This window comes from Oncorhynchus kisutch, linkage group LG27 (assembly GCF_002021735.2).
Source record: "Oncorhynchus kisutch isolate 150728-3 linkage group LG27, Okis_V2, whole genome shotgun sequence".
Taxonomy (NCBI): domain Eukaryota; kingdom Metazoa; phylum Chordata; class Actinopteri; order Salmoniformes; family Salmonidae; genus Oncorhynchus; species Oncorhynchus kisutch.
The window spans coordinates 16,697,169-16,717,633 of NC_034200.2; positions in this window are offsets into that span (position 1 = coordinate 16,697,169).

Sequence of the window (20,465 nt, forward strand, 5' to 3'; positions counted from 1 at the left end):
AGGAGGCACCAGAAGGACCGGGCTGTGGGGGAGCACTGGAGCCCTGGTAACTGACCTAAGACAAGGAATTTTGAAAAACTGAGTTTACATGTATTTGGCTAAAGTGCATGTAAACTTCTGACTTCAACTGTTATTGTTACTATGTCTGTTGGTCCTGTGAGAACCTGTGCTGTTGTAGCGACTTTCATGCTACGCGTTATTGTGCACTTGTTTTACGTCTCCTTCCGTGCATTATTTAAAGGTTTACACCTTACTCTTTTGTTTGGGTGGAGAAAATAAAACCCCCTATTACGTATTCCTGCATTTGTCTCCTATCATTATACAGAGTGACAGAATAACCAACCCACTAAATGGAGACAGCAGGAAAGACCGAACTGTCGACCATCTTAGAGACAGTCCAGCATCAAGAGGACTGTCTCTGCAGACCTTGGAACCTCAGACCTGTTCTCGGAATACCCCTGTCCCTCCTGGAACGCTTTGACGGCGAGCCAGCGAGATGCAAGGGATTCCTTCTGCAATGAGACCTGTACCTCACTCGCCACACCGAGGCTGTCTCCGGGAGAGACAGGGTTGCCACCGTCATCTCGGTGGCAACCGACGGAAGGGCCCTGGACTGGTGTGCCGCGGTCTGGGAAATGGGCGATTGAGTCCTATGAGGGCGTCACCCTCCTCTTCCGCTCGGTGTTTGATAATCCTGTGGAGGGCCGAGAGGAGGGTGAGCACCTACTCCGACTACACCAGGGATCTAGGACTGCCTCGCTCTGGAGTTCCGGACCATCGTGGCCTCCACCGGATGGAACGTGTCGGCTCTGGTCACCGTGTTCCGCTGCGGACTGTGGGAGGAGGTACAGATAACTCAACCAGCTCATCATCATGGCTAGTTGTTTGGATAACCTCCTGCGGTCCCGTCGAAGACCTGTGCAGAATCCGGTGTCCATGGCTACACATGCCCAGTGGCCAGAGCCGATGGAGATGGGCTCTGCACGTTTGCCCAAGGCAGAGTGTAGGAGAGGGAGGAATCTGGGCCTCTGCTCCTATTGTGGAGAAAGTGGTAATTTATCCCCGACCTGCTCTCTATCCACTAAGAGGTGAGGAGGTGACAAGCCAGGGAATTCTCCTGCTCCAACCAAGGTGGGATGCAAGATCTCCCGTCCTTTTCTGTCAACTCAAGCAGTGTGTTTTCCCATTAAATTCCCTGAATACCCTAGCCTCTCACTCCGATTAGCTCTGATTGATTCCGGAGCTGCCGGGAATCTTTTTGATAGTGCACTGTCCTTGTTTGCAACACTCACTACCGAGTTCCAAACTGCCTCTGGAAGCAACGTAAGTACAAGAACTGTTTGTGGGGAGCGTCATGAAATGGATTTCCAAGCGTCGGCTTTAGTTGTGTAAAGCGTGCCGCCATTGGACTCTGAAGCAGTGGAAATGTGTTTATTGGAATGATGAATCACGCTTAACCATCTGGCAGTCCAAAGGACGAATCTCAGTTTGGCGGATGCCAGGAGACTGGTACTTGCATAGTGCCAACTACAAGTTTGGTGGAGGAGGAATAATGGTCTGGGCTGTTTCTCATGTTTCGTGCTAGGCCCCTTAGTTCCACTGAAGGGAAATCTTAACACTACAGCATACAATAACATTCTAGAAGATTCTGAGCTTCCAACTTTATGGCAAAAGTTCAGGGAAGCCCCTGACCTGTTTCAGCATGACAATGCACCTGTGCAGAAAGTGAGATCCATTCAAAAATAGTTTGTCGAGATCGATGTGGAAGAACTTGACTGGCCTGCACAGAGCCCTTACCTCAACCCCATCAAACACCTTTGTGATGAATTGGAACACTGACTGTGAGCCAGGCCAAATTGCCCAACATCACTAATGCTCTTGTGGATGAATGGAAGTCCCCGCAACAATGTTCCAACATCTACTGGAAAGCCTTCCCAGAAGAGTGGAGGCTGTTTTAGCAGCAAACTCCATATTAATGCCCATGATATTGGAATGAGATGTGTGAAGAGCAGGTGTCCACATACTCTTGGTCATGTAGTCTATTATATTAAATGCAGTCCATCTTACTTGAGAATCTATTTGAACAGATTGCACCTCAAGATCTAGATACTCTTTTTAATAGGATCATAACACCTTGTGAAGGCGTTAGCACATGACATATATTTTACCATAGCAATGTTTTTTCCCAGAATATATTGAATGAGTCTCCTGTAAGCAATACATATGGTAATCCTTCTTCTTTCGCCATGTAAAAACTATACTTATTTTGCTATTGTCAGCCAAACCATTTTAATTATAGCTACCTATATTCAATTCACCAGGATGGGTTATATTTTGATATACTTACCCTTATTTTGAGATGCTTATCCATACCTACCAGTACCTCCAGAATAGATGCCTGTCCGTTATCTACGTAGCTGTACCACGATAGATGCCCTGGTAAACATACTGTAGCTCCAACTGACTCTAAGTAGACCTCCAGTTGTCCTCCAATTTCCCTCCCTCAAAAACCACCCCCCATCCCAGGTAGGGTTGTCGTCCCTGTGACTGGCAGACCACCCCTGAACACATGGATCTAGTGACTCCCCATCCCGGGTGCGGGAGCGTAATCATCGACTGACACTAATTAGCATAACGCAACGGACATAAATATTAATAGAAAATATTCCTATTCATGAAAATCACAAGTGAAATATACTGAGACACAGCTTAGCCTTTTGTTAATCATCCTGTCATCTCAGATTGGCTTTACAGCCAAAGCTAGACAAGCATTTGTGTAAGTTTATCGATAGCCTAGCATAGCATTTTGTCCAGCTAGCAGCAAATTAAATGGTTTACCTTTGATGAGCTTCGGATGCTTTCACTCACGAGACTCCCAGTTAGATAGCCAATGTTCATTTTTTCCCAAAATATTATTTTTGTAGGTAAAATAGCTCCATTTGTTCTTCACATTTTGGCTGAGAAATCGACCGGAAATTACGGTCACGAACACTCCGAAAAATATTCAGAATTGGCTCCATAATATCGACAGAAACATGGCAAACTTTGTTTAAAATCAATCTTCAAGGTGTTTTTCAAATATCTATTCGATAATATATCCACCGGGACAATTGGTTTTTCAGTAGGACCGATTGGAATAATGGCTACCTCTGTATTTTACGCGAAAGTCACTCTGAGAGTCATCAGGTGACCACTTACACAATGTAGCCGCTTATGGGTATTCTTCAACATAAATGCGTAAAACTACGTCACAATGCTGTGGACACCTTGGGGAATACGTAGAAAAAGTAATCTGGTTGATAGCCCATTCACTGCTCAATAGGGACGCATTGGAACGCAGAGCTTTCAAACACGAGGCGCTTCCGGATTGGATTTTTCTCAGGCTTTCGCCTGCAATATCAGTTCTGTTATACTCACAGACAATCTTTTTACAGTTTTGGAAACTTTAGAGTGTTTTTTTCTATCCTAAGCTGTCAATTATATGTATATTCTAGCATCTTGTCCTAACAAAATATCCCGCTTACTTTGGGTACGTTATTTTTCCAAAAATGAAAATACTGCCCCCTAGTCACAAAAGGTTATTAAGAAGTTGGCAACCATCCCTTGAAAAGAGCACAAAGTGCCACTTGCACGACAAAACCAGGTTAGCAGCCATAAGCATGTATAACCCTTTTGCCTTGGTTGTGCTATATATAATTATTTCATTTTTATCCACATACATTCATTCAACAATTGACTAATAAGATGCATAATACTGTAGGCAATTCCTGCAAAGGATTTTTTACATGGTTAATATGCGCATATGGTTACCTCTTGAAAATGTAATTTGCCACAGAAAATGAAAAAAGGGGGAAACATTCACATTTGTCATACCGTGAAAGCTGAGATGAATTATCCTCAAACAAATTGCATCGGCAGAGGAAGAGTTACCCGTCTTGCATGTTTAAACTATCTCCATTGGCCCCTGGATTCCCATATGCCTTTCTCTCCCCTCCACTACAGCGCTGCGTTGGCACGCAGAACAGTGAATCATGCTAGAACACTGCTAAGCTAGTTTATCTCAGAGATGTAAAGGTAGTGACCATGAATTAATTGTCTACACAGAAACCCACAGGGGATAGAATTAATTTAATCTTGATGAGATTAAAACCAGCACTGGGGAGGGTTCTGCCTACCAGGAATGAAAAGGCATTGTTTGGCAGAAACTTTTTGTTCCTTAGTTCTTGTTTACTATAGCTAGAAAGACCTGGGATATAAAAATGGGCTAAACATTGATCCCTTTACATTCCTTTAACCACAGGTTGTTGTTATTGTATCATTACTTGGTGGCGCAGCTAAATATTGTTTATTAAAAGTAACATGAACTGTATGTGACCCGGCAAAGGTCTATCTTGCATCTGTGATTCCCAAGGGACATTCAATTAGTGGTTGTCACGCCCTGGCCTTAGTTATCTTTGTTTCCTTTATTATTTTGGTTAGGCCAGGGTGTGATATGGGGGATTTATGTGTTTTGTCTTGTCTAGGGGTTTTTGTAGATTTATGGGGTTGTGTTCAGTTTAGGTGTCTAGGTAAGTCTATGGTTGCCTAGATTGGTTCTCAATCAGAGGCAGGTGTTTATTGTTGTCTCTGATTGGGAGCCATATTTAGGCAGCCATATTCTTTGGGTATTTTGTGGGTGATTGTTTCCTGTCTTTGTGTTTTATGCACCAGTTAGGACTGTTACGGTTTTCACGTTTATTGTTTTGTAGTTAGTTCATGTTTGAGTTTTCTTAGTAAAGAACCATGAACTTCAACCACGCCGCGTTTTGGTCCGCCTCTCCTTCGACGGAAGAAAACCGTGACAGTGGTACTGCTATAATTGGTCTAATGAAGCACAAAGCTTATCTGAAAGATGATAATGTAGTGTCCTTGAAGCACCCAGACATCCATGTGGGTTAGAATGAATTTAATGTTGATGATAATACTGAACACAGCCTCAGACATGAACATTTCATTGTTTGGCAAAAACGTCTCACAGTTGTTAGCACTTGTTTGCAGTTCAATCAAGGATAAAAAGCCTTAACGGAAGTTAGCTTTATGTTGATACAATGTATTTCCTTTATCTACAAGCTGTTGCTTATTGTCATTATACTATGTTGTATTATAAAGTGGAGAACTTCATCATGCAAAATATCTAAGGATTGAAAACTCAATGCTTTTTAGGACCCAAGTCACAGTCCCATTTTTACCACATTCTTGCTGGGATAAGGCTTTTATATCTCCGTTGCTCATGCCGGCATGTTTAGAAGTGGGCATAGGCGTGGACTGGTTTACCGAGAACTTTACCGCAATTATGAGTATGTCGATTTGAGGAAATAAACATTTAGGCTTTCATACCAGCAACACCTTTCAGCCAAAACTGGTTGAATCAGCGTTGTTTCCACATCATTTCAATCCAAAAATCTATGTGATGACGTTGAATCAAAGTGGAAAATCATTGAGTTTGCAAAAAGTCATCAACATAAGGGAATTTTGTAAATTTTTCACCTACATTTCAACCTAAATCCAAAGACATGGTGAAATGTTTTGTTGAATTCACAATAGTTGACAACTCAACCAAATGTAAATCAAATCTATACGTTAAACTTACATCTGTGCCCAGTTGGAAGTGTGTATATCTTTTATGATTTTATTTTCATTCCCAATTTGGGGAGAATTTGAATCTGACAAGACAAACATTCAGACTCTCTCGCAGACATTAGCATATCCGTTCTCCCTGTATATCAGTTCACTACAGCCTCAGCCAAGATGTGAGCCTTTTTGGCACAGGTGGAAGGAAGTTCACTCTGATTCCACAGGGTTGCTTGTTCAAACCCCACATCTACTCTTCCTCCTTAATTGCTACATGACAGTAAAATGATTTCTCCCTAGGTACTGCAATACAGGTACAGTGCTTTCAGGAAGTATTCACACCACTTGACTTTTTCTGCATTTTATTGTGTTACAAAGTAAGATTAAAATTGATTGAATTGTCATACGCTGTCAATGATTTACACAAAATACTCTGCAATGAATGGAAAATATAACACTGATATATGTTGATTAGATAACTATTCAACGCCTTGAGTCAATACATATTAGAATCACCTTCGGCAGTGATTAATGCCGTTGGTTCCTTCTGGGTACGTCTGTTAGAGCTTTGCACACCTGGATTGTACAATATATGCCCATTATTCTTTAGAAAATTATTCAATCTCTGTCAAGTTCATTTTTGACATTTTCATGTCTTTCACAGATTTTCAAGCTGATTAAAGTCGAAACTGTAACTAGGCCACTCAGGGATGTTCAATGTCATCTTGGTATGTAACTCCAGTGTATATTTGGCCTTGTGTTTTAGGTCATTATCCTGCTGAAAGGTGCATTTGTCTCCCAGTGTCTGTTGGAAAGCAGAACCAAGTTTTCCTCTAGGATTTGCCTGTGCTTAGCTCTATTCTGTTTATTTTCCTATTCCTAAAAAACTCCCTAGATCTTGCCGGTGACGAGCAAACCCATAACATGATGCAGCCACAACTATGCTTGAAAATATGAAGTGGTACTCAGTGATGCATTGGATTTGCCCCAAACATTCATGACAAAAAGTGAACTTCTTTGCCCCATTTTTGGGCAGTTTTACTTTAGTGCCTTATTTGCAAACAGGATGCATGTTTTGGAATGGTTATTCTGTACAGGCTCCCTTCTTTTCACTCATTTATGTTAGTATTGTGGAGTAACTACAATGTTATGGATCCATCCTCAGTTATCTCCTATCACAGCAATTCATCTCTAATTGAGGAGGGGGGGGGGGGGGATTGTTTTAAGATGGTAATACCATTGATCATTTATCTAATTGATTTGGAATTTTAGGACCCCTGTAGCAGTGGGGGCTGGTGACTTGGAACATTGAGGTGGATGGGAGACCCATGGTATAGGTGCGGAACGCACGGAGATGACAAGGAGTGTTTCAAAAATCGTCAAAGACAAATGATTTCAACCTAAAGCATATAATAAAGACATGTTTAGTACAATATTATGGGGAATGAGAGGACTACTTACACAGTGCTGGAAAGGGATCACAGCAGTGATTGACTGAGGGTATGAGGCATGAGTTGACTTGTTCAGAGGCTTGACCAGTGCAGGGCAGGATTTGACTGGGAAGACACAAAACAATAACACAACACACTACACAGTTAGACAACAGAGGTAAGAATGAGTTACTCCAAGCAAGGAGTAAAATAATTGATGAGCAAAAATGTGATTGACTAAACATATAGTAATGAGAGAAAATTGATAGGGGTACTCAGTGCTTGGAGGGGAAACCTTCAATGTGCCAGTGGATGAGCGAGCACATGAGACGTGGCTTCAGTTCATGTCAGTAGAAAGTTGACAATGGGAGTGGAGTGGTGTAGTCATCACCTCTTATTCGAGGAACAGGAGGGGACTTGGCTGTAAATACAAATAGCAGATACATTCCATTACAGCTGTGCCATCGTAGGTTTGGACAATGTATTTATATATGAAGTAAAAATCAGACATCTCAACATTCATAAAGTCAAACACAGACTGCACACAAAGTAGCCCAAGAAACATTCCTGAATAAAGCCCTGATCATCCACATACCTGACGATAACTGACAACTGCAAACAGACTGGTGGCACCATATGTCCCAGAGCAGTGGGGCAATTTTTACCACTGGGGCCTGGAGTTTTTCCGTATATGTTAACCTAACTAGGAAAACTCTGGACCCTATAAGGTATGACAGTGATTAATCAGTTATTATAAGGTTTTATATGAGCTATGATGGGGCCAGTTTTTCCTAATCAGGTCACATGGTTTTAAAAAACTCCTGAAATAAACTGGCCCTGGGGAGGATGAAAACCCTGTCAAACTGCAGTTACCTTATATTTCTTAATAGAAATTACATATAAACACTCCATTTGAGAAACAATGGGAAAGAAATTCTGCTTTGAAAGTTGATAAACTTGTAACTCTGCTTTTGAGAAAATGTCCCGTGAATGTTTTGGTACACCTGCTGGAGAGCTCTTCTTTGTCTACACACATTCAGCATCGTTCACACCCTCTTAAGCCTTAGCCCCGTCCATCTCTTTAAGGATTCATACATGAGGCCATGTGCCAAACAGATTGATTAAGGTAGAAACAACCAAAGATATCAAGACTAAAAGTGGGGGAAGTAGTAGCCTACAATAAGGAAAAACTCCAGGTAAAAATAGACTTTATCTAGTCCTTGGCCTATATCGTAATCTGATTTTGGTGCAGGTCATGTTCTTCCCATTACCGTCTCTGGTTTATTTGTCACATGTGTAACCGATGTGAAATGGCTAGCTAGGTGCACGCTAATAGCGTTTTAATCGGTGACGTCACTCGCTCTGAGACCTTGAAGTAGTTGTTCCCCTTGCTCTGTGGAGCGATGGGTAACGATGCTTCGAGGGTGGCTGTTGTCGATGTGTACTTCCTGTGAAGTAGTGATGTGCAACATATGCCTAGCTTCTTGAAACGGGTGACAAATATTGAATTTGGCCTTTACTAATATAGTCCACAGAAATGCATTAACTAAAACATTCATGAATGGCAAAACAGTTAAAATAACTATCATAAGGAGTAAGGTTGTGAATTGTCTGTCTTACATCTAGGAGATATAAGAAAGCTTATGAAATATTTTACGTTTTTTGACACATATTTAACCCATATTGGCACAAAACTACCTCTATACTTCATTTTTTTAACTGGTATGAGATTACATTCAGACGAGGTCCACGACACTTGTGGGGGTTGTAGGAAAACATAATCTTGTTCGTGAGAATCTCCCCATTCCATAGTGGGGTCACATTAGTTTGTAGCCCAAACAATTCGGACACTACAGACAGAAGTTGGCACATCGGCGCTACACACTTCAGACGAGCTCCGTGGGGGCTTGTTTGTGAGTGTCTCAAAGAGGAGGGTATAGAGTGGTCATATTAGTTAGTAGGCCATGTCACTTGACATACCCAAATCTAACTGCCTGTAGCTCAGGAACTGAAGCAAGGATATGCACATTCTTGATACCATTTGTAAGGAAACAATTTGAAGTTTGTAGAAATGGGAAATTAATGTGGGAGAATGTAACACATTAGATCTGGTAAAATATCATCTTTGAAGTAGCCACAATGTAATATTGCAGTTTAGGCACAATATAGATTTTGGAGGCTAGATGGCAGCAGTGTATGAGCAAAGTTTTAGACTGATCCAATGAACCGTTGCATTAGACATGTTCAAAATGTTGTATCAAGTCTGTCCAAATTTGCCTAACTGGTTTGTTGATACATTTTCAGGTACACAACTGTGCACTCTCCTCAAACAATAGCATGGTATTCTTTCACTGTAATAGCTACTGTAAATTGGACAGCGGAGTTAGATTAACAAGAATTTAAGCTTTCTGACCATGTCAGATAGGTCTATGTCCTGGGAAATTTTCTTGTTACTTACAACCTCATGCTAATCGCATTAGCCTACGTTAGCTAAATGACTATACGTTTCGCAATGTGTAGACCTCTACAATCAACCTGATACCCCAAAATATTTTTCACTTTGCCATTATGGGGTATTGTGTGTAGATGGGTGAGATAAAACATATATTTAATCAATTTTGAATTCATGCTGTAACGCAACAAAATGTGGAATAAGTCGAGGGGTATGAATACTTTCTGAAGGCACTGTATCTCAGTGGGTGTATAAACGAGTCCATTACTTACTTTAATGAAAGGATTCTCTTTGAAAAACAGTTACTTTGCTTTTTCCCCCAAAATCTTTCAAATGTAAATGTATTTTGAAAATGACTGTTTAAAAAAAAAACTTGTCTGTAGTATTTGCATAAACAGAAAAAAAATGGCCTTCAAGCTAGTCTGGGTCTTTCCCACTTCAGCCATTAGGCTGCATTAAATTGCTCCATGGTGATGCAAGACCATCCTTTCCTTCCTCCATTTCCCTGCACAGACTGAGTATATTACTGTTGAACTTGGATGACTCAAGGTGTACCATAAAGTATATTTTAAAATCGCTCATCTTTATGGATGTGTCCCCAGTCCTCTGTCTCTCTCTAACCTGTAGTCTGTTCATTTACAGGTCTAAGTGTTAGAAAACAATTAGAAAATAATTCAATATTTTAAATTCTGAACGGGAGTTAGTTGAGTGTGCAAACTAACTCTCCTTCAGAATGTAAAACATTCAATTTGTCCTCTAAGAGTATGCAAACCCACTCCCCTTCACAATGTAAAATATTACATTTTCTTCCTTTGTCTTTTTTTCTCATCAATATGCAATTTTCAAAGAGCTCTAAACAACATTTTTCACTGGTTTGAGATTGTAATATAACAAATAGCCTAGCGGTTACAGTGTTGGGCCAGTAACCGAAGGTCGATGGTTTGAATACCCAAGTCAAAAAGGTGAAATCCTGTCGATGCTCCCTTGAGTAAGACACTTATCCTGAATTTGCTCCAGGGATGCCGTACAACTACGGCTGACTATAAAACAACACATTTCACTTGACCTTTCTAGTGAATGTGACAATAAAACATGTATAATTAAATATGCTGCAAATGGAGGTGACAGCTGTTATTGAAATGATGTTGATAGGAAATGCTCTCCTTCCATTGCCTTCAATGTTTTGAAGAGCAGGTGGGAGGTTGTTCTCAAAAGCCTTTCATCTGAATGGACAGAGAACCAGGACAAAGGAGCGGCTGAGGTGACAAATAACACGACATATAGCATTTCCTCATCACCTTGACAACCTTATCATTCACGTAAAAAGACATGGACCACACACAAGTCATTTACAGACCATTATGGAAAGCTAAGCAAGGTTTTATGCGTTCTGTGTGTTAGCCTCATTCGAACCCCACCTTGAATGACAGGCAAAATAAAATGTCACTGTTATTCTTTCTTCTGCACTCTATAAGTTGAAAACCACCCTCTGAAATTGTATTGCTCCACTTTGACCTACTGTAACTTGCAATTGGCCCTACGTCCACCTACATCTAAAGTCAACATCACAATGATGGAAAAAGGTTTTAATACTAATGATTTGCACTTTAGACTAAATCTTCATCAGCGCCAATTGAGAATGCATTAGGTAATACATTCATTCTGGCACCAGTCCTCAAGAGAACATTCATAGCAACATTGTGACGCAACGTGCAGTAGGCACACAGATGAAAGTAAAGAAAGCAAACCTAATATTCTTAAAATAGCTTTCATGAAACACATTGGAAGGTTCTGGACCATGCATGTCAGCAGGGTTTCCTTCCTATAATCCGAATACGCCTACAGAAAGAACCAACTACTACTAACTACTGATCCTATACATTAGAGTTTAACATAATAAGCACATCCTCTGTCCTCTCCTATGGGGTGAAAAGAGAGACCTTTTGAAGGAAAGACCCCCCTTTGACACTCCTCCTCATCGCCGCTCCTACTCTTCCTTGACCTAGTTTTTCCTTAATATTGATCGTTTGAATCAGGAGAGCAGAACGAGATACTCAGGGGGAGATGGAGAGAGACACTTTGTGTTAGAAACACTCCATCACCTCACTGGTGAAGCCACGGTGTGGACTGGGGAAGACATTAACCCGCCGTTCCCAATACACTCACCAGCAGCTCTATGAATCAGGCTGGCAGGGCGCTAATTAAATTAGCACCATCTCTCATCTCAAAAAGACCTGGTTATTTCACATGGTCAGCCCTTGGCTGTTTGAATTTTTCAGATGGAGGTCCCATGTAGAAGGATGTGCAGTTAGCTGAAGACATGCATTTAATATGACATATTTGGAAAATGCGATCCCAAAGGTAGAACAATTGGGGAATATAAAATGCTTTAAAAAAGAATTCACACCTTTTGATGTGTTAAAGCCTGCATTTAAAATTGAGATTGTGTCACCCATCCACACACAATACCCCATAATGTCAAAGTGGAATCTACTCAACCATTTTATAGAAAGCGTAAACAAGCTCAGGAGTAAAAATGTCACATAATAAGTTGCATGGACTTACTCTGTGTGCAATAATAGTGTTTAACATGGTTTTTAAATTACTACACCATCTTTGTATCCAACACATACACAATAATGGGAAATATATTGATTATTCACGTTGTCCTAGAGAGATTTAAACAATTATGAAAACGTCACTCCAGGGTAAGCCTACACGAAACACAGCCCTTATTTCTAAAATCCCCCATGGGAAAAATGCATGGTGTAAAAATGATTGGAATCATTTCCTTGTTTGACCGCAAGGATTTATGGATTTACGATGGCTTGGTGATAAGACAACATTCCGTTCCCTGATTAGTGTATGTGTGCCTGTCTGTTGGTTCCCAGAGAGACCCAATCTCCAGTTTATTTAAGGAAAGGACCTAGTGTCTATGTTGCATCAGTATTCCTGTATAAGCAAGCAGTAAATGAACTAGAGACAGATATTTGGCGCCATGTAAATCTTGATGTCTGTTGCGTGAGAGAAAAATGTACCTTTTGTATAAATTCTCTCATCTTTGATTTGTCATGAACATTCAGGAGGATGGACTTTGCTATAAAATGCTGTGGCTTAGTCCTGCTGGAAGGGCTCTCAACAAATCACCTACGGGAGGGTCGTTGACAAGCTCCATTACTGCAGTAATTAAATAATAAAGTTAGATTGTTTTGAAGGAATCTAAAAGTCTCCCCTTTTGATTAGAATAATTCCAACACAATAAGTGTTCACACCGCAGAGTAAATACAAGTTAGAATCACCTTTGGCAGTGATTACAGCTGTGAGTCTTTCTGGGTAAGTCTCTAAGAGCTTTGCACACCTAGATTGTACAATATTTGCCCATTTTCTTTTCAAAATCATTCAAGCTCTGTCAAGTTGTTTGTTGATCATTACTAGACAAACATGTTCATGTTTTGCCATAGATTTTCAAGCAGATTTAAGTCAAAACTGTAACTAGGCCACTCAGGAACATTCACTCACTTCCTTCTTGGTAGACAACTCCAGTGTAGCCTTGTATTTTGGGTTATTGTCCTGCTGAAAGGTGTCTGGAGTGTCTGTTAGATTTTGCTTGTGCTTAGCTCCATTCTGTTTATTTTTCATCCTGAAAAAAAGTCCTTAAAGATCACAAGCATACCCATAACATGATGCAGCTACCACTATGCTTAAAAATATGGAGAGTGGCACTCAGTAATGTGTACAACATTTTTTTCAGTATTACTTTAGTGCCTTACTGCAAACAGGATGCATTTAAAAAAAAAAATTGCTCAGGCTTCCTTCTATTCACTCAATTAGGTTAGTACTGTGGAGTAACTACAATGTTGTTGATACAACCTTAGGAGAAAACTATCACAGCCATGGTGAAATGTGATTTCCTTCCTCAGCGGCAAGTTAGTTAGGAAGGACGCATGTATCTTTGTAGTGACTGGGTTTATTGATACGCCATCTGTAAGGTCCCTCAGTCGAGCAGAACATTTCAAAGGAGTTGAATATTTATTGACTCAAGATATTTGAGCTTTTCAATATTAATTCATTTCTAAAAAATAAAAAGTCTAGAAACATAATTCCACTTTGATATTATGTGGTATTGTGTGTAGACCAGAAACTCTGGCTACACACCTGAATGACTCCACTTTAATTCACCTTCACAGTTTTCTTCTATCTCCTCCTCTGACGAAGAGGTGTAGCAAGGATCGGATCAAAATGCAGCGTGGTAATTTTCATACATGTTTAATAAACGAATAAACACGAACAATACAAAAACAAGAAACGTAATGCGAAAACCTAAACAGCCTATCTTGTGCAAACAAACACAGAGACATGAACAATCACCCACCAAACACTCAAAGAATATGGCTGCCTAAATATGGTTCCCAATCAGAGACAACGATAATCACCTGCCTCTGATTGAGAACCACCTCAGGCAACCATAGACTTTGAGACAACCCTACTAAGCCACAATCCCAATACCTACTAAAACCCCAATACAAAAACACACCACAAAATAAACCCATGTCACACCCTGGCCTGGCCAAATAAATAAAGAAAACACAAAATACTAACACCAGGGCGTGACAGAACCCCGCCCCCCCGCAAGGTGCGGACTCCCGGCCGAAAACCTAAACCCATAGGGGAGGGTCCGGGTGGGCGTCTGTCCACGGTGGCGGCTCCGGCTCGGGACGTGGACCCCACTCCAACCAAGTCTTAGTCCCCTTGTAACGCGTCCTTTGATTGGCGACCCTCGCCGCCGACCTTGTCCTAGTTCGGACTGAGGGGAAGCTCGGGACTGAGGGGAAGCTCGGGACTGAGGGGTAGCTCGGCACTGAGGGGAAGCTCGGCACTGAGGAAGCCAGTACCGAGAGGAAGCCTAGTACCGAGAGGAAGCTCAGGCAGGTAGTTGGCTCTGGCAGATCCTGGCTAGCTGGTGGTTCTGGCAGATCCTGGCTGAATGGCGGATCCTGGCTGAATGGCGGATCTGTAAGATCCTGGCTGACTGACGGATCCTGGCTGACTGGCGGATCTGGAAGATCATGGCTGACTGGCGGATCCTGGCTGACTGGCGGATCTAGCTGCTCTGGCTGCTCCTGGTTGGAGTGGGGTCCACGTCCCGAGCCGGAGCCGCCACCGTGGACAGACGCCCACCCCACTCCAACCAAGTCTTAGTCCCCTTGTGGTGGTTCTGGCAGATCCTGGCTGAATGGCGGATCTGTAAGATCCTGGCTGACTGACGGATCCTGGCTGACTGGCGGATCTGGAAGATCATGGCTGACTGGCGGATCCTGGCTGACTGGCGGATCTAGCTGCTCTGGCTGCTCCTGGTTGGAGTGGGGTCCACGTCCCGAGCCGGAGCCGCCACCGTGGACAGACGCCCACCCCACTCCAACCAAGTCTTAGTCATGCAGACTGACAGCTCTGGCTGCTCCATGCAGACTGGCATCTCTGGCTGCTCCATGCAGACTGGCATCTCTGGCTGCTCCATGCAGACTGGCATCTCTGGCTGCTCCATGCAGACTGTCAGCTCTGGCTGCTCCATGCAGACTGGCAGCTCTGGCTGCGCTGAACAGGCAGGAGACTCCGGCAGCGCTGGAGAGGAGGAAGGCTCTGGCAGCGCTAAACAGGCGGGAGTCTCCGGCAGCACTGGAGAGGAGGAAGGCTCTGACAGCGCTAAACAGGCGGGAGACTCCGGCAGCGCTGGAGAGGAGGAAGGCTCTGGCAGCGCTAAACAGGCGGGAGACTCCGGCAGCGTTGGAGAGGAGGAAGGCTCTGGCAGCGCTAAACAGGCGGGAGACTCCGGCAGCGTTGGAGAGGAGGAAGGCTCTGGCAGCGCTGAACAGGCGAGGCGCACTGAAGGCCTGGTGCGTGGTGCTGGCACTGGTGGTACTGGGCCGAGAACACGCACAGGAAGCCTGGTGTGTGGAGGTGGCACAGGATGGACCGGACCGTGAAGGCGTACTGGAGAGCTTGAGAGCAGGGCTGGCACAGGCAAGGCTAGGGAGGTGCACAGGAGGCCTGGTGCGTGAGGCTGGCACAATATTCACCAGCCGGCTAACACGCACCTCAGGACGAGTATGGAGCGCTGACCCAGGTGCCATCAAATCCCCGACACGCTCCGTCGGGCGAATATCGTACCTAAAGCACCAAACTAGCAACTCCCTCATCTCTCTCCTCCACTTTCCCCATTAACTCCTTCACAGTCTCTGCTTCGCTCACCTCCAACACCGGCTCTGGTTCTGGTCTCCTCCTTGGATCCTCACGATAAACAGGGGGAGTTGGCTCAGGTCTGAACCCTGACTCTGCCACACTCTCCCTGAGCCTGAGCCTGAGCCCCCCCCCAATACATTTTTGGGGCTGACTCTCGGGCTTCTTTCCGCGCCGCCATGCTAATCTCTTCAACTCCATTCTCCTATAACCCTCTTCGCACTGCTCCAGCGAATCCCAGGCGGGCTCCGGCACTCTCCCTGGGTCGACCGCCCACCTGTCTATTTCCTCCCAAGTCGTATATTCCAAACTTAGTTGCTCCTGCTGCCGCTGCCTGTCACCACGCCGCTTGGTCCTGTTGTGGTGGGTGATTCCTGTTACGGTTTTCTTCTATCTCCTCCTCTGACGAAGAGGTGTAGCAAGGATCGGACCAAAATGCAGCGTGGTAATTTTCATACATGTTTAATAAACGAATAAACACAAACAATACAAAAACAAGAACCGTAACGCGAAAGGCTGTTTAGGTTATCTTGTGCAAACAAACACAGAGACATGAACAATCACCCACCAAACACTCAACGAATATGGCTGCCTAAATATGGTTCCCAATCAGAGACAACGATAATCACCTGCCTCTGATTGAGAACCGCCTCAGGCAACCATAGACTTTTCTAGACAACCCTACTAAGCCACAATCCCAATACCTACTAAAACCCCAATACAAAAACACACCACAAAATAAACCCATGTCACACCCTGGCCTGGCCAAATAAATAAAGAAAACACAAAATACTAAGACCAGGGCGTGACATTCACAGAACTGACAGGGGAAAGGATAATGCCAACCGGCCCTTTGTTTCAACCTCTTTTTTTATGCTAAAAGAATGCATTGTCTGCCTGCCTGTGTTTTATTCCATGACTCCTTTCACTGAAGATTCAAACATAAGAAGCTCATGCCGGCCTCCACTTCTGTTCACTATATCTGTAGATCTTCTCTGCAGATACAGTATCTTCAAAGGGCATCTCAGATTCAGTTCTCTTTGAGTTGACAAAGAAAGAAATGCGTGGAAAAGTTGTAGTTGTCAATTCTCTTTTACGCCAGTTGTATGTTCTCAAGGTGTCTTTTTACTTTGATAATTTCCACTCGTTCATTTTTACAAGGGACTTTGACAATGCTCATTATCATCAATTTGGACCTCATAAGTTCACATAGGAAAACCCACAACAGTGTTAATATCCCTTACCAACATCAGAGCCAGTAAGGTTTTGACACGTGACCATGATGGGATTTTAAACCCCCAAAAAAGGGAAGTGTTTTAATGTGGAACTCTTCGAGCAAAACATTAAAATTCACCACAGACAACAAATGAGGCTTTCCTTCAATACACCATACAGTGTGGCCCGTTTGAATTTGTATGACCAGCAACATCGATATTCAATCACAGAAACATCCGTGGTGAGTGTCGGTATGCCGAGGATTTTCAGAGGCTAGTAATTCGGAGTATAATTTAATTTAATTGCAAAGTCAGGAGTCAGGTATTATAAAACCCAAATTCACCCTTTTCTTGTTCATAAAGTAGCCAACAAGTTTCATTATATGGTTGACCTGGATGACATTTTTTGAATAAGGTGTTGTCTTGTGTGATCATTTGTGATGATGGAGGATTATGAATGAATTCATTATGAATGGGAACTGAGGAAATGTCCTGATGTAAACTTTTTCAGACTCTTTGACTCTTTTACACTAAGTGAAACGCTGTTGGGGAGTGGAGGTTGATAGAGGATGATGACAAGGGGAAGAAGAGAAAATAAAGTTGAGATGGAGATTGTGTGAGGGGAAAGATTGAGTGAGAAAGAAATCAATGGGAGAAGACAGAGAGAGGTCAATGTTCAGATATTAACAAAAAATACAGGTCATTCCCATTTTATGAATTTACAAGAAATGTGTTATATGCCAAGATAATGGCTTTTCAAACAGCAACATGGATTTGAAAAAACATTAAAAAAGCTCTACCTTTCTGCTAACGGTCTTAAAAGTCTTACTTGTGGCTCTCACATCCTTACATCCTTGTTAAGGCTATGCTACAGCTTGATTCTATCACTCTCATGAATTGTAATGTAAAATGGACTGTTTTCTGTGTTCCGTAGCATGCTGTGCAGAACTGGGCCCGGTTTCCCAATTCAAAATCAAATCAAATCAAATGTTATTGGTCACATACACATATTTAGCACGTTATTACGGGTGTAGCGAAATGCTTGTGTTCCTAGATCCAACAGTGCAGTAGTATCTAACAATTCACCGCAATACCCACAGTTTCATCAGCTGTCTGAGTGGCTGGTCTCAGATGATCCTGCATGTGAACAAGCCAGATGTGGATGTCCTGGGCTGGCATGGTTACATGTGGTTTGTGGTTGTGAGGCTGGTTGGAGGTACTGCCAAACTCTCTAAAGCAATGATGGAGACGGCTAATGGTAGAGAAATAAACATTAAGTTCTCTGGCAACAGCTCTGGTGGACATTCCTTTTGTCAGCATTCCAATTGCATGTTCCCTCAACTTGAGGCATCTGTGGCATTGTGTTGTGTGACAAAACTGCACATTTTAGAGTGTCCTTTTATTGTCCCCAGCATAAGGTGCACCTGTTTAATGATCATGCTCTTTAATCAGCTTCTTGATATACCACACCTGTCAGGTGGATGGATTATCTTGGAAAATGGAAAATGCTCACTAACAGGGATGTAGACACATTTCTGTATAGCATTTTAGTGAAATAAGCTTTTTGTGCATATGTGAAATTTCTTGGCTGTTTTATTTCAGCTCATGAAACATGGGACCATCACTTTACATGTTGCAATTATATTTTTGTTCAGTATGGAATCAAGATGTTTATCTGTATCTGACCGCTGATGAATTCAGAAAGAAGATAACAAGAAATTCAAAATTGCCAATGCCTTTGCAGTTTATTTTAATTAGATTTATTTCACTATGCAATTCAGTTAAAAATTCTTATTTTACATGGACTGCCTACCCCGGCCAAACCCTCCCCTAACGACGCTGGGCCAATTGTGTGCCACCCTATGGGACTTCCGGTCCCAGCCGGTTGTGATACAGCCCGGTATCGAACCAGAGTCTGTAGTGACGCCTCTAGCACTGAGATGCAATGCCTTAGATCGCTGTGCCACACTGGAGCCTCTGGAGTGTGTTACAAACAAGCGAAAAGAAAAAATAGCTTAAAATGAAAACTGAGATGATAGCATTAAAATATAAAATAGAGCTACACACAGGCCTATGTATTTCAAGAATTGGGCTATTGAAATCTATTTCATATTCAATCAATTTAGTTATTCTGTTTTGCTAATTGTAGGCTGTTGTAGCCTAGGCTATTTTATTTTTGCCACAATATGTTTCATGATGTGTGTTCACAATGTGCCACATCTCTGGTTTTGTGCTTTCATATATGGTGAGTCATTAGAATAAGCCACCTCAATATGACCTATTAGAAGCCATAGATCATATATCTATAGGAGCTGATCAGTCCTCAGTATTTTGGAATAATTCTACTGTTAAGTTAAGGTGATATTTGAAAAGCGAAAGCTGACCCAAGAGAGGCGCTGCCTTGCTTTCGATCCTATCAGTATCAACACATTTAAAAAAAAATGTTTTACCTTTATTTAACTAGGCAAGTCAGTTAAGAACAAATTCTTATTTTCAATGACAGCCTAGGAACAGTGGGTTAACTGCCTTGTTCAGGGGCACAACAACAGATTTGTACCTTGTCAGCTGGGGGAATTTGAACTTGCAACCTTTAATGTTACTAGCCCAACACTCTAACCACTAGGTTACCCTGCTCCAACGACAACATTTGTCTTTGCCTGGTGTTTTGGGAAATGCATATTACATCTTTGGCCGTTGTAGTAAAGTTGCATGTTAAAACACTTGTAAGCCTAAGTTCCATCGCTATCAGGAAACCGGGCCCTGGGCCTTATCCCTCATAACCATATCTAAAGTATTTGGCCCCTGCCCTATTATAGGCTAGCCTCTTATGTAACTCAATCTGTCTGTGTGTGTGTCCTTGAGTGTGTGTGCATGCATGTAAAGTGATACTATCTACATCAGCTCCCTACCCTCCTGCAGGCTTTCGTTCCATCCTAAATCTAGCACACCGTATTCTACTAATTAGCTTCTCACCACGAGCTTGATCAGCTTAATCGCATGTGTTAAAACAAGGTGGGATCAAAAGCCTGCTGACTAACAGCAAATAAACGATAACCTATCAAAATAAAGTCACACACTCCATATATATTTATTTAGATAGTTTAGGGTGAGTTGGGAGCACATGGATCATTGTTTTAATAGAGGACAGTCAAATGAGAGTAATGAGAGTTCTAACTAGTCTGGCTGTGTAACAAGGGGCCTTCAATTGACCAGATTTCTCTGAGACTGGAACTCGCTCAAATGAAGCTCTGCCGCGATAGGGGTCGATGATCCATGCATGATTAAGTGCTATCATCTTTCCATTTCACTTGACTCACTTGACAAATATGTCCAGTGCTAGACTGGTCAGGCGGTTAATTAACTACTTCCTCCTCCTGAATCCTTCTGTGTGAGAATGTGCCTCTTTACTTTGAAAAAGCTCCCCAGGCACAACTCTTTCGGTGTATCAAAAGGTGTTGGCTGTTAAAGCAAGACGAAGATCAATACATGCCTATTATGACCATATTTCAACTGAACTCACATACT